The sequence below is a fragment of the Schistocerca americana genome, chromosome 4, assembly GCF_021461395.2.
Source record: "Schistocerca americana isolate TAMUIC-IGC-003095 chromosome 4, iqSchAmer2.1, whole genome shotgun sequence".
Lineage (NCBI taxonomy): Eukaryota > Metazoa > Arthropoda > Insecta > Orthoptera > Acrididae > Schistocerca > Schistocerca americana.
The window spans coordinates 290,902,626-290,917,978 of record NC_060122.1 but is presented as its reverse complement, the minus strand read 5'-3'; the positions used below and the strand labels follow the sequence as shown (position 1 = coordinate 290,917,978).

The following is a 15,353-nucleotide window of genomic DNA, read 5'->3' as shown; positions in this document are numbered from 1 at the left end:
CTGACTTACTCTTATAGGATTTGTGAACCTGTGGAAGTGATCGACGGTGGGTGGTGAAAAATTTGTATTCGAAGTCCTTAGAACAGTGGTAGTCAGTCTGTTCCTTGTCGCCCACTAGCGGGCGTTCCGGTTTTCGTGTTTGGCGAAGCAGTGTGAATTTTAAAAACATTTTCATTGGGTTTTCATAGAATTCTGACATGAATTATTTGATAAATAATTATTATTGCATGCTTTAACTTGCTGTGACTCTGTTTTATAAAAGTCGCATGAGTTTTTTATTTGTCCTACTGGGGAATTGTTTCCCCAATGTACATTAGTCACGTTGAATATGTCTGCATACATTTTTAATTCTTTCAGCAAATATTTGTAACATTTTGAAATTTTTAAGAACATTGCTGCAGAATCAGTAAACCAGTTATTCTTTAAAAATCCCGTATTACCAAGCTGTATTGCACGTTTGGTTAAAGTTAAAGATTGTGTACTCAGCACATGAGGTTCCTCCTTGCTGACTCCATATGCTCCATCGATCTCAGTATCGCTGTGGCGATTAATGAAATTTGTGAAAGGTATATTCTTTTCTTCTTCCTTCTCCTTCTTCACCACCATTTGCGTTATTGGTTTTTGAAAAACTGCTGCATTGTTCAAGAGTTTCAGTACAAACGTAAACATTTCTCTGGGAGACGGATCTCTCTTCAACTGCCTCAGTCTTAGCAAACATAACTGCTGTGGGATCACCTTACGTGGTTCAATAACTTCGTAATTTGTCAACATGTTGTTGCGTACTAAACAGACTCTGAGATAGTTTTTACAACTTTTCTAGCGCAGTTGCAACTAGTGAATGCCTTGCAGCTAACATATTGACTCACGTACGTAAATGTGCAATTTGCAAGAAGAATGTGAGGAGACGGTGTTCTGTGTGCAATATGGGACTCCACATTGCTTGTTTTGTTGTCTAGCACAAAAAATAAAAGAAAATGTAACAAGAGAGTGGCATGTGCCATGATCCCATTTGGGGGTCGATTAAAATAAATCATTTATTTCAAGATTATTGCATTTTTAAATTTTATATTCCTTTTCCTACGTCAATCAGACAACATAGAAATAAATGTAGATCTAAGAAAAAATTTCGTACTTAATAGGTTAATTCGCCATCAGTAGATCGTTTTCAGTGTTTTGCTACACAGTAACTAGCACTAGTTGCTGCTTCTTGTTCAGCATTTACTTTCTTATATAACAGTTGCTGAGATTTCGAACCGCGTCTCAAAGACCTATATATTTCTAACCATTGGCTTCTGGTTAATTTGGAATACTCTTACAATGTTTAGTCTCATAAAAAACGTTACTAGAGAATTCATATTGTTTCATTGGAAAGTATACACGTTGCCTTAGTACTTGACTCAATCACGGGATATTGATGTCCCCATTGCTCTTTAAAATTTCTGCACTCACACTCTTCCGGTTTTTTTTTCCATATTGTCACAAATCAATACAAGAGGACTGTAGCTACACACCAAAATGATGCCAGTTAATAGTATTAAGATCAGGGGTTCGGAGTAGAGAATTGCGCTGGATTTATCTTTAAAGCAATTTTAATTGGATTCAGTACTCACTGTTAAACACATTGTGTCTTCACTAAGAAAGTATAGTCTCACTAAGAAAGTATAGTCATAAAACGCATAAGTTCCACTATATTTTGCTTTTCAGATTGCACATGTTACTGCTACCTGCAAGAAGGCGCTGTAATACTCCACCCAACTTCTCTGTTCTCCGGAAGATGTGACTACTATACATTTAGCATTGTCGGAAGTAGTAGTAACAATGCGTAAAGCGCACCACGCACATCGGCTATCACCGCGGCAATGAAATGACATGGACACTTGCCCATTAGTGCCAACAGAAACTGCGGAGTGGTGCCCATCCCTACCTCTGTGTCTAGCCCTGAAACGAAAATTTGCGTGTAATTTGCCACTATAATATGTCGGTATGATAAACTAGTGTCTGTCCAACTGTCCTTGAGTCATTTCAGCTGTGACCACAGGGAGCGAAGAGTTAATCACCACATGCAGTCGCGCTTCGTTTTGAGTACTCGCTGTGATTTAACGAGGCACGGAAGTAACAAGGTTTCGTGAAAGCGAGTTACAACGATCTTTACGAGTGGTATTCATTTACAGCAGTGTGTATGAAATTAATACCACAGCTCAAGATCAAACAATAAGCAGTTCGCTGCGCAATGACTACTGCAGTGCCACTCAGCCTCAGCTCGTGAAGAATGGCAGCAATTGTAATCGTCACTAAATTTTCTGAACTGTATAGAGAAGTTGCGAGCAGTATTGGTGTAACAGGCCTCAAGGGAAGTTAAGACAGACTATAGCTAGATCTTTGCCCTTGGGACTTAGTGAAAGAGCCAGTGTGACCCCTAGGCTAAAATGTTTGGGGATCTTTGATTTATATCCTTGAGACTTTCACTGATCGTTTCAGTTTTTGTAATGTAGCTACTGACACTTTCATTGGTCATTGCAATTTTCGTAGTATAGCTTTTCACTGATCATTACAATTTTCACGTCAACATATCACTGGACGCTCTCTCTGTGCATCCTGTCAGACTGAATGCATGACATTTATATGAATGTGTTCGTTGTGTAATTATAGCCGTGTAATTATGTCTTTGTTTTACTATATATACGCTAGTGATCCAAAATCCGTGCTAAGTTCTTCCGTTAATTCATATTTAATAGTTGCACACATTTGCTTGCGAGTGTGGGCAATGTGTCTGTATTTTTATGTGGGTTACTGTGTACCTACATTAAAGTTTTCAGAAAAAGTTTTGGAAATTTCTTCTGTGTCGTCCACCATCCACCTGACATCTAATTTGTGATTCTAGGAGTCTTCGCAAAAGTTTTAAATCATTAAATGCCATGGCTGTTCCTACGTCTGTTTCACATGTGTTTTAAATTCACGTTGTATCGATTGAAAGAAACAATAAGTTTTGTGTTACCCCTTACCATTTTTTTTTTTTTTTTTTGCCATCCGGAGTGGCCGTGCCGTTCTAGACGCTACAGTCTGGAACCGAGCGACCGCTACGGTCGCAGGTTCGAATCCTGCCTAGGGCATGGATGTGTGTGATGTCCTTAGGTTAGTTAGGTTTAATTAGCTCTAAGTTCTAGGCGACTGATGACCTCAGAAGTTAAGTCGCATAGTGCTCAGAGCCAAGCCTAAGTATGTTTGACTGCAACACAAAGCATCTACTCTATAAAACAAATATTTTAATATATGTTCCAAGGTTTCCATGGCAACATTGTCAAATATAAATCAAGTATTATGCTATACTTTTTCCGGTGGTGCAATAACTTAGTTTTCACATAATGTCTTGCATGTTCAACAATAATAAGTTAAAATTGTGTGCGAGACCGACAGTCGAACTTGGGACCTTTGGCTGTCGCAGGCAAGTGCTCTACCATTTTTTTTCCGTCATTCATGTCAGATAAACATGGTAAAACGTACAAAATGAGGTTTGTTTGGATATGAAACATAACATGGAAACATGGAAAAATATAAATAAATATTACAAAAAATGAGAAAGTCCTTAAAATTACCTTATATCGAAGTCATTGTGATCATTGGGCAGGGGTCGTACTTGGAGGCCTGGCCACGGCGTACCCGTCCCCTGACAGGATAAGGGAGAGGCAGCGAGAAGGAAACATTGTACATGTATGTAATTTATCATTATTTTTTAATTATTTAATTTTAATGTCCCAGAAGAAAAATCATATATGAAAAAGTAAGGGGCGAAGGACATCCTCGTCGCTTCACTGGGAGTAATATCCTATCCCTCGAAACTACGTAAACCTGGGACTCCCCACAGCTTCGAGGGGTCATGAAACATGCTGCCTAGAAAGTTCGCAAAGTGCGTTTTATATTTAGAGTGGCGTCGGATGATTTCTTGTTGTTCTAGTAGATAATGCCAATAGTCCATGCCCGATATCAAGGTCCTCGAGAGCACATAGTACGATGCCTGTCCTCCAATCCAGCGGACTGCCGATGATTTCTGTGAGGGGAAAAAGACAGCGTCAGGGAAAAATAAAGCGTCCGTCGTGATGGTGGATTCGTCGGTGCGTCGGAGGAGTGCCATGATGCGTTGCGTCAGCCGCCAGACATCCTTTACCTCACCGCACTGCAGAGAATGTTCGTCGGTGTCCTGTATGCCACATATAAGGCAGGGAGGGGAATCTACCAAGTGAATGTCGTACAATCGTCGGAGGGGTGACTGTCATGCGGTTGATTAGTATATACCATGACTATCTCGCTGCCGTGGTAAGGAGAGGCGTATGGACAGCTCGCCAAATCTGTCGCCAGTCTCGCATTGGGTATTTAAGTTCGACAACATACGCCATGATGACGCCTCAAGCATCGATATATCTCACGGGTAGTGGGGATTCTTTTAGAAGGTATCTGTAAATTAACATAACTAAAATCAACAAAGAATCGCGCGACGTGAGAAAAAGAGGGCTATATTGTGCCTACCGCCACCGGCGGTTCTAAGGACGGGGGAAGAAGCACGTCCGGGATCGCCGACGTGATGGCGTGTTGTCGTTAATTCCATGTTAATAGCGTCGCTCGCAGGTATAGAGCTAGAGCCTTCTTCCACACATTCATGAGATTAGGTCCTCCAGAATGGTGTGGGAGAGTTTAAGTCTCGTATTTGATCTTAAACAACATCCCTTGGCTGACACAGTGTCCAAAGGTCGCCATTGATGTGTCAGCAATACCATGTGGCATTGGCAGTACCTGTGCCAGGTGCGGTAGTCGCTAGGCCAGATGAACATTAGTGTATTCCACCCTTTGGAGCAGGTCCTGGGTTCGGAGTGAACTGTTGCGTATGTGCAGTCAGACGTGCTGGAGGAGCCGTCGATAGCACGCCGCCGCTGATTGCCGTATCGATCGGGTGAACAATACACCTAAGCATCGCAAAATGTCCACAGTCATAGCGTACTGTGTAGAGCGTCCACCCCTCGTCCGATGTGCATAATCTTGGTTTTATTCATGTTGACCCTGCTTCCCGCAGCTACTCCGTACGTAGTAGGAAAGGTAACCACCTTACTTACTTCGTTCTGCGACCGGACGAGTATCATCAAGTCGTCGGCATATGCACTACACGTGAAAGAGCTCGCACGGAGTCGGACGCCTGTAAGAGTCCGTCTAAGAGTCTGCACCAGTGGATCGAGCGCTATTGCAAACAGCATCATCGACAAGGAACATCCTTGCCTAACTGAGCTGCAAATGGTTCAAATGGCTTAGAACTACTTAAACCTAACTAACCTAAGGACGTCACACACATCCATGCCCACAGCAGGATTCGAAACTGCGACCGTAGCAGCAGCGCGGCTCCGGACTGAAGCGCCTAGAACCGCTCGGCCACAACGGCCGGCAACTGAGCTGCAAACAGGAATCGTTCCTACCTCCCTGTCATTGACTCTCACTGTCGAAGAAGCGCCACGAAGGTAGAGCATGAGGACGGTAATAAAATCCTGAGGTATCGCCATGCGTCGAGTCAAGGAAATCATGGCTGATCCTGTCAAAGGCACGATCAAAATCCACCGATACAAACTCCGCTCGCATGCGACAATCTTCCGTCAGAGAAATTATCTCACGGTATTATTCGCCTAGGATAGAATGGATGTCACTCAGAACCCCTTGACAAGCCTGGTCTGGTGGTATTGTCTTGGATATTACGGTCTTGAACCTTGCCGCCAACATTCGCGCAAAGATCTTATAGTCAGTATTGAGCATTGTGAGCGGTCTAAAGTGATGGGCGCTGACACTCGCTGTAGGTTTTGGTATTGGTATAAGCAGTCCCGCCATGAACTACAAGGGAACTTCCGTGTCATGACTCAATAACTTATGATACATCAACACCAACTGGAACATCATTAAATCCGCAAATGCGCTATAAAATTCGAGTGTCAACCCATCTGGCACAGGGGATTTGTGCACCGCACCATTCGTTGAGTGCCCTCCGTATGTCATCTTCCGTTAGGGGTTCCAATAGCGCCTCTGCATCCGGACCATCCACCTCCGTTTGCATCTGTCGTAAAATTTCTTCTCCTATCCGATTGTCCGTGGGCGTCCCAGTGAAAAGGAGGCGGTAATGCTCCAGAAACCCTGCAGAAATGTCCTATTGTGACGTCAAGGGCCGACCATCGTCATCATGGGGCACTGTGATCAAGGATATGCGATTACGTTCGTATCCCGGATGAATGCTAGTGCGTTCTCCATCGACGTTGTCCAAGCACCCAGCATGGATCGAAAGTCCCTCCAGTCGACGTCTCGTGATCGATAAAATGCGCGCCTGAATGCGATGGACTTCCGCTTGACGCTCGGACGTCGGGGGCCTGGAGGACAGGTCACGGAGCACCAAGTAGTAATAATCAACTGTATCTCGGAGCCATTTCGCTTTTTCCTTGCCATACGTTATGAGAGCTCTTCGTATCGCCGGTTTTACACATTGCAGCCACCATGAAAGAACCGTACGGTGCAGCAGCAGACGGCGAGTGCATGTCTGCCATGTTTCTTCGATCCGCTGGCGACATTCGAGATCCAACAATATGGATGAATTAAGTTTCCATGAACTACGACTCCGCCAGACCCGCTGCCGTGGGAGGGTTAACGTGCATAAATATGCAAGGTGATCCGTAAAGTAAAAGCTGTGGGCCAACGTTCAACAGCCAACACGTAATCCCTTAATCCGTCAGAAACATCAATCCGATCCAGCCTGCTAGCCGAGTGGCTAGTAAAAAACGTGTAGCCCTCTCGCTGCCCATGGATATTTTCCCACGTGTCCGTTAGTGCCATGTCCCGGCAGAACGTGTTCAATGCGTGGCAGGAGCTGAAATTAGGAGTTTGATCCTTCGGTGTGAGAACACAGTTAAAATCCGCTCCTACCAAGATGTGGTCATATCTCCCATGGAATAGGGTGGGGGGGGGGGGGGGGAGAGGAAATCTCCTCCGAGTAGAATCGTGCTCGCGCCAGTCGATTGTCAGATCCGGAGGGTGCATAGATGTCGACGATACGAATGCCGTTTACGGTCATAGCCAAACCCCGAGCCAAAGGGAGGTAATCGAGATCACACATCGGAACCCCTTCCCGGACTAATATCGCTGTGCCACGTCCTACATCTGGAGGTGACGCTATACAGGGTGTTACAAAAAGGTACCGCCAAAACTTCAGGAAACATTCCTCACACACAAAGAAAGAAAATATATTGTGTGGACATGTGTCCGGAAACGCTTACTTCCCATGTTAGAGCTCATTTGATTACTTCTCTTCAAATAACATTAATCATGGAATGGAAACACACAGCAACAGAACGTACCAGCGTGCCTTCAAACACTTTGTTAATGGAAATGTTCAAAATGTCCTCCGTTAGCGAGGATACATGCATCCACCCTCCGTCGCATGGCATCCCTGATGCGCTGATGCAGCCCTGGACAATGAAGTATTGTGTCACAGCCGTCTACAATACGAGCACGAAGAGTCTCTACATTTGGTACCGGGGTTGCGTAGACAAGAGCTTTCAAATGCCCCCATAAATGAAAGTCAAAGAGGGTTGAGGTCAGGAGAGCGTGGAGGCCATGGAATTGGTCCGCCTCTACCAATCCATCGGTCACCGAATCTGTTGTTGAGAAGCTTACGAACACTTCGACTCAAATGTGCAGGAGCTCCATCGTGCATGAACCACATGTTGTGTCGTACTTGTAAAGGCACATGTTCTAGCAGCACAGGTAGAGTATCCCGTATGAAATCATGATAACGTGCTCCATTGAGCGTAGGTGGAAGAACATGGGGCCCAAGCAAGACAATGCCTGCCCAAATGTTCACAGAAAATCTGTGTTGATGACGTGATTGCACAACAGCGTGCGGATTCTCGTCAGCCCACATGTGTTGATTGTGAAAATTTACAATTTGATCACGTTGGAATGAAGCCTCATCCGTAAAGAGAACATTTGCACTGAAATGAGGATTGGCACATTGTTGGATGGACCATTCGCAGAAGTGTACCCGTGGAGGCCAATCAGCTGCTGATAGTGCCTGCACACGCTGTACATGGTATGGAAACAACTGGTTCTCCCGTAGCACTCTCCATACAGTGACGTGGTCAACGTTACCTTGTACAGCAGCAACTTCTCTGACGCTGACGTTAGGGTTATCGTCAACTGCACAAAGAATTGCCTCGTCCATTGTGGGTGTCCTCGTCGTTCTAGGTCTTCCCCAGTCGCGAGTCATAGGCTGGAATGTTCCGCGCTCCCTAAGACGCCGATCAATTGCTTCGATCGTCTTCCTGTCGGGACACCTCCGTTCTTGAAATCTGTCTCGATACAAACGTACCGCGCCACGGCTATTGCCCCGTGCTAATCCATACACCAAATGGGCATCTGCCAACTCCGCATTTGTAAACATTGCACTGACTGCAAAACCACGTTCGTGATGAACACTAACCTGTTGATGCTACGTACTGATGTGCATGATGCTAGTACTGTAGAGCAGTGTGTCGCATGTCAACACAAGCAGGGAAGTCAACATTACCTTGGGCCAACTGGCGGGGAATCGAGGAAGTACAGTACATACTGACGAAACTAAAATGAGCTCTAACATGGAAATTAAGCGTTTCTGGACACATGTCCACATAACATCTTTTCTTCATTTGTGTGTGAGGAATGTTATCTGAAAGGTTGGCCGTACCTTTTTGTAACACCCTGTACAAGTAACCACGCATGCCGTGAAAAGCAGCATTGCAGGATTCTTGCACCAGCAGAATATCCACGTCTGTGGCGTAAATCATGTCCCGGAAAAGTTGCATTTTTGAAAGCGAAAATGCGGTGTTAATGTTCTCTGTTCCAACCTTATATGCTTGGTCCGTTGTTGTTGTCATGCTCGTGTAATGTCATTGTGAACTCCAAGGGCTTTAGTTCACTATTCGTGCTCAGAAGGGTGCCCGCCAAAAGTTGCCCTCCGTTGTTTTCGTTCCGTTGTGTGCATCCTGGAAGTGAGTTGTCATCAATTGGGGATGCCAATTCCTGTATCTTTTCGACTGGTTCCGTCCAGTCGCAGTGGTTATCAATCCCAGAAACATCCGCTGATGTATTTCGATGTGGCTGCCGGGACATTGTTGTCCCTGACTCCTCCGTCGGTAGTGCTGCATCAGTCGGTGCCAATGAAGAGGGGTCGTCTGAAACGCAGGACATCCGGTCACCATCTGAAGGAATCCTGTCAGCGTCCTCTAAAGGCACAGTTCTTCGCCTAGAATAACTTCCGTGTCCCCTAGGATAGAGGGGGACGTGTCACCCGAACTATGGTGACACGTTTTGCGACGCTTCGGCGATCGCTGTTTTCGTGGCCTGCCCTCTGCTGCCGTAGGCGTCGCCTCACTGTGTTCGTCGATCGTTCGTTGGTCTGTTACTGGCGCCACTGTCTCGACCTCTACCTCCACGCCGCGTGCTACATGTGAGGTGCGGAAGGTTCCTCCCTCGTCTCACGTGACGTGGGTCTAGGGGCTTTCTCCGTGTCACCTCCATGCTCCCATAACTCGGTTTGTTTGCTCTTGCATCAACACGTCCTTGTCACGCTCTGAACTTGGCAACACCTCCCGGCGGGCCACCGACACGTACGTCATCAGCAGTTGCGTGGAAACTTCTCACTGTGACTCTTCTCCATGTGGCAGTTGCATGACGCGGCGTTGTATGCACTCCGAGCGAATATGTCCTTCTCCACCACAGCCAGAACAGGTGCGTGGCTGGCCATCGTAAATCACAATAGCTCGACATCCGCCAATGTATGAATAAGAAACGATATGCTTGTTAAGGTAGATCCGCACCTGTCGGACGCCGTTTAGCATGGGATAGGTCTTAAAACTTGCCCAGCGTTCAGGCGTATGACTGAGTACCGTTCCATATGGTCGCAGCGATACATTAACCATCGATTCTGGTACCTCAAACGGCAATTCAAAGATCCGAGTGACCCTAACACCCAAGCGTGAAGGAGCGACTGTTACATTGCTTATATGGCCATCAGAGTGTCGAAATTTAAATCCTCTTTGAGCAGCGACGAGATTTCTTTCACACGCAGCTTCATCGGTCATCTTGACGTACATGGTACTGCTTACAATGGATAGGTGGAGTCTAGTTAGGTCTGTAGCAGGTAAACGAACTTCTTCCCTCAAAAAACGCTCTGTTTCTAAAGCTTTGGGTCTGGCATATTCGTTGTCAGACGTAAACTGGAGCGTAGTCTTTCCAAAATTGTGTGCCATGGCTATCTAGTCAGACAACACGCGCGAGTACCGGTGGTGTAAACACTTCCTCGTCCACGCGCGCCCGTGGCCGGGACAACAGGTCCGTGCCGCGCCACCGACTAAAGCAAACTGCTCCATCTGAGCTACTCAAGCACGATTTACTAGTTCTGTAAGGTTCGCAGGAGAGCTTCTGTGAAGTTTGGAAGTTAGGAGACGAGGTAGTGGCAGAAGTAAAGCTGTGGGGAGGAGGCGTGAGCCGTGCTTGGGTAGCTCACATGCCGGCACGGTATCTCAGCGTGTTCGGTAAGAGAGCCGGTTGGCTCTATAATAAAAAAAACTGAGTGGAAGGATCAACCACCGAACTAGAACAGGATGTCTTGCGACGTCCGCAACGACCAAACACAACGATTCCAAAAAAAAAAAAAGAAAAAAAAATCGGAAGAGTACTTGAATGCAAAAGGCAATGCCTACGAGAGGCAAAGGTCATGAGTTCGAGTCTCGGTCCGGAACACACTTTTAATCTGCTAAGAAGTTTCATATCAGCGCACACTCCGCTGCAGAGTGAAAATCTCATTCTGGAAACATCCCCCAGGCTGGGGCTAAGCCATGTCTACGCAAGAACTTTTCTTTCAGGAGTGCTAGTTCTGCAGGGTTGTTCTGCAAGATTCACAGGAGAGTTTCTGTGACGTTTGAAAGGTATGCCGGCACGGTAGCTCAGCGTGTTCGGTCAGAGGGCTAGCTCCCTCTGTAATAAAAAAAAACTTGAGTTAATCGATCAACAACGAACTTAAACGGATGTCTTACGACGTCCGCCCCGAGCAGATGCAACGAACAAAATCGAACAAAATGAGATTAAAAAAAAAATAAAAAATGAAAAAAAAGGTAGGAGACGAGGTAGTGACGTAAGTAAAGCTGTGAGGAGGGGCCCTGCGTCGTGCTTAGATAACTCAGTTGGTAGAGCCCTTGCCTGCGAAAGGCAAAGGTTCGAGTCTCGATTCGTCACAGAGTATTAAGCTGCCACGAAATTTCATGTCATCGAATAATCCACTGCAGTGTGAAAATCTCATTCTGGAGTTTTAAGTTAAGCACACACACACACACACACACATAAAGACTCACACACACACACCAGATCAATACTTACTAACAGCTTTTGTTTTGCTACTACAATGATTGACATGATGATATCAGTGAATGCTTCCTGTATACTCTTCGGTCGTCCATATGTGACTGAAAACATTGTTTGTTACTGTCAATAATAATAGTTTTTGCGTTTCAGTGTGTGTAACTTTTTAAAAATTCAAAGACACTACTCATTAAATATACAGGGTGGTCCGGGCCAAATGTCTCACGAAATAAGCATCAAACGAAAAAACTACAAAGAACGAAACTCATCTAGCTTGAAGGGGGAAACCAGATGGCGCTATGGTTAGCCCGCCAGATGGCGCTGCCATAGGTCAAACGTATATCAACTGCGTTTTTTAAAAATAGGAACCCTCATTTTTTATTACTTATTCGTGTAGTACGTAAAGAAATACGAATGATTTAGTTGGACCACTTTTTTCGCTTTGTGATAGATGCCGCTGTAATAGTCACACACGGATAAGTACGTGGTATCACGTAACATTCCGCCAGTGCGAACGGTATTTGCTTCGTGATACATTAACCCGTGTTAAAATGGACCGTTTACCAATGCGGAAAAGGTCGATATCGTGTTGATGTATGGTTATTGTGATCAAAATGCCCAATGGGTGTGTGCTGTGTATGCTGCCCGGTATCCCGGACGACATTATCCAAGTGTCCGGACCGTTCGCCGGATAGTTACGTTATTTAAGGAAACAGGAAGTGTTCAGCCACATGCGAAACGTCAACCACGACCTGCAACAAATGATGATGCCCAAGTAAGTGTTACTACAAGATGTTTCACTGCATGACAGAATGGCGATGTACTTCCAACATGATGGATGTCCGGCACATAGCTCGAGTGCGGTTGAAGCGGTATTGAATAGCATATTTCATGAGAGGTGGATTGGTCGTGACCCGCACGTTCACCGGATCTGAAGTCCCAGGATTTCTTTCTGTGGGGAAAGTTGAAGGATATTTGCTATCGTGATCCACCGACAACGCCCGACAATGTGCATCAGCGCATTTTCAATACATGTGCGAACATTACGGAAGACGAACTACTCGCTGTTGAGAATAATGTCGTTGTACGTATTGCCAAATGCATTGAGGTTGACGGACATCATTTTGAGCATTTATTGCATTAATGTGGTATTTACAGGTAATCACGCTGTAACAGCATGCGTTCTCAAAATGGTTCAAATGGCTCTGAGCACTATGGGACTTAACATTTGAGGTCATCAGTCCCCTAGAACTTAGAACCACTTAAACCTTATTAACCTAAGGACATCACACACATCCATGCCTGAGGCAGGATTCGAACCTGCGACCGTTGCGGTCGCGCGGTTCCAGACTGAAGCGCCTAGAACCGCTCGGCCACACCGGCCGGCATGCGTTCTCAGAAATGATAAGTTCACAAAGGTACATGTATCACATTGGAACAACCGAAATAAAATGTTCGACGTACCTACGTTCTGTATTTTAATTTAAAAAACCTACTTGTTACCAACTGTTCGTCTAAAATTGTGAGCCATATGTTTGTGACTATTACACCGCTATCTATCACAAAGCGAAAAAAGTGGTCCAACTAAAACATTCATATTTCTTTACGTACTACACGAATATGTAATAAAAAAATGGGGTTCCTATTTAAAAAAGCGCAGTTGATATCCGTTTGACCTATGGCAGCGCCATCTAGCGGGTCAACCATAGCGCCATCTGGTTTCCCCCTTCACGCTAGACAAGTTTACTTCTTTGTGGTTTTTTCGTTTGACGCTTATTCCGTGAGATATTTGGCCTGGTCACGATCAATGGACCATCCTGTGTACAAATAAATTATTACCTGATGGCGATGGGGAGGGGGGTTGGAGTCTCACACATAACATCTGAATGATATATCTGCCACAGCCTCCGCCACCTTCGCAAGAAGTCGCTGGAGCAGCTGCACCTGGACATCCCCAGGAGAGCAAGTTGTAACCGACTGATCAGCAGGTGGCAGCACATCTGGAACGACCTGAGTGGACGGCAAGGAATGCTGACTACCGTCGTCCACTCAGAAGAAAGTGTCAATACAGTGTCCATACAACCCTGAGAGGTGGATGTTGTATCTAGACGACCATCTGCATAATGTCTGATGTCTGAGTGGCCTTGGAAGGACAGCAGGGAGTGCCACCTACTACCTGTCTCTCAGCAGGTGTCTCGAGTGTGGTCCTGGGCAGCCTTTGGTGGACACAGGGGGGGGGGGGCAGCAGGGAGAGTCTGGGATGGTTTCAACCATCATATATCTGCGAACATTTGTCATTCCTGTGAGGGCGAGGTCTGCATGGATGGATGTTGGTAAAACCTAGAGCGAAATCCTCGCAGCTACAGCGTGAGTTACAGTTGAAGCCTCACAGTCCCTGCAGCATGGAGAGGGATGGCAGCAGAAAACCACCTGACCACTTGCACCTCACGTGGATGATGGCTCCTGCTGTGTGTGGTTCAAGCGCTTCATGGCTAATAAAAATGTCAAATGGTTTAAATAATAACACCATACTGTTTAAATAAAAATGTCCCTGCTCAGCAGAACGGCAATTGTTTGACTCAAATACTAGGTGAAGTAATCTGTCTCCACCAATTGTGTTTTGAAGAGGGAGAAATGGATGGAGAGGAGGTGGACGGGGAACATGGAGGGTTGGAAGGGGGAAGAAGGTGCAGATATGAGAGGGAGGGGGAGGCGGATGATGACCAAATATTTTGGTTTTTCCAACGCTCCCTTCAAGCGTTATTCTGCCACCGAGCTGCTGTTTGGTGTAAATAGGAACTCTGGGTCGTGCAGTGCCACCACCATTACTACTGCACCCTATGAAGATTGCCACCTTGACCCAGTCTGCTTACCTTAGGCAAACCCTATTCAGATGCCACTACGAAGTCACTTTTGTTAAGCCTGTTGCATACAGGCAACACTGAAATTTACAGAAGTGTCTGTTTTTCAGCTATAAGTGGAGCATTTTGGATTTTTCAAGCAAATAAAATTCATTTATAAGGGGCGTTCAAAAAGAAACGACCTACAGTCTGGAATGCGCAAACCGGTGACAGGATGGTGGCGTGTGTAACGAGGTGTGGTTCCGACCAGAGCGTGGAAGTTCACAGCCTGTCGCTAGAGGTTCAAATGGAGTTGACTATCGTCCTTCAGCGGTTCCTGGTCCGTCAAGTGGTTCAAATTCCTCTGTGCACTATGGGACTTAGCATCCGAGGTCATCAGTCCCCTAGACTTAGAACTACTTAAACCTAACTAATCTAAAGACATCACGCACGTCCATGCTCGAGGCAGGATTCTAATCTGAGACCGTGGCAGCAGCGCGGTTCAGGACTGAAGCGTCTAGAACCGCTAGGCCACAACGGCCGGCTGTCACTAGAGGGCACATGTGCATGTCACGTGACTATACAGAGCTAGCAGCAGCATCCATAAATCGTCCAACGCTGTCAGTCGCAGCGCAAACAGTTACATGGCGACGTCTACAGAAGAGCAGAGAGGTGTTGTTCGTTTTCTGACAGCGGAAGGAGTAGGAGGAACAGATATTCATCGACGAATGTCACAAGTGTACAGTGAACACTGCATGTCACTTGCAAGGGTCAAGGTGTGTCACTAGCGCTTCAGGAAAGAAAAGGTGTCGTTAGCCGATGATGCAGAGTCTGGAGTACCACACTGCATTCCCGATGAGGTTGTCCAGCTGGTGGATGCACTCATTACCAAGGATCGCGGAGTGGCAGTGAAAGTCATAGCCGCCGTGGTCGGATTGAGTGGCAGAAGTGTTCACACCATCATGAAGGAACGACTGCACATGCGCAAAGTGTGCCCAATGCGTGTTCCACAGTCTTCAACCACACCAGGAAGTATGCCGAATAGCCCAATGTCTTGCTCATCTGAAGCACTACGCTCTGGAAGGGAATGCGTTCGTGGCATGA

The 15,353-nt window shown here is 46.0% G+C and overlaps 1 protein-coding gene across 1 annotated transcript in view; it reads right to left on the bottom strand.

The window, feature by feature from the left end:
* LOC124613424 (facilitated trehalose transporter Tret1-like) overlaps positions 1-15,353 on the bottom strand; it is a 74,743-nt gene that overhangs the window by 24,850 nt on the left and 34,540 nt on the right. The window lies entirely within an intron of this gene.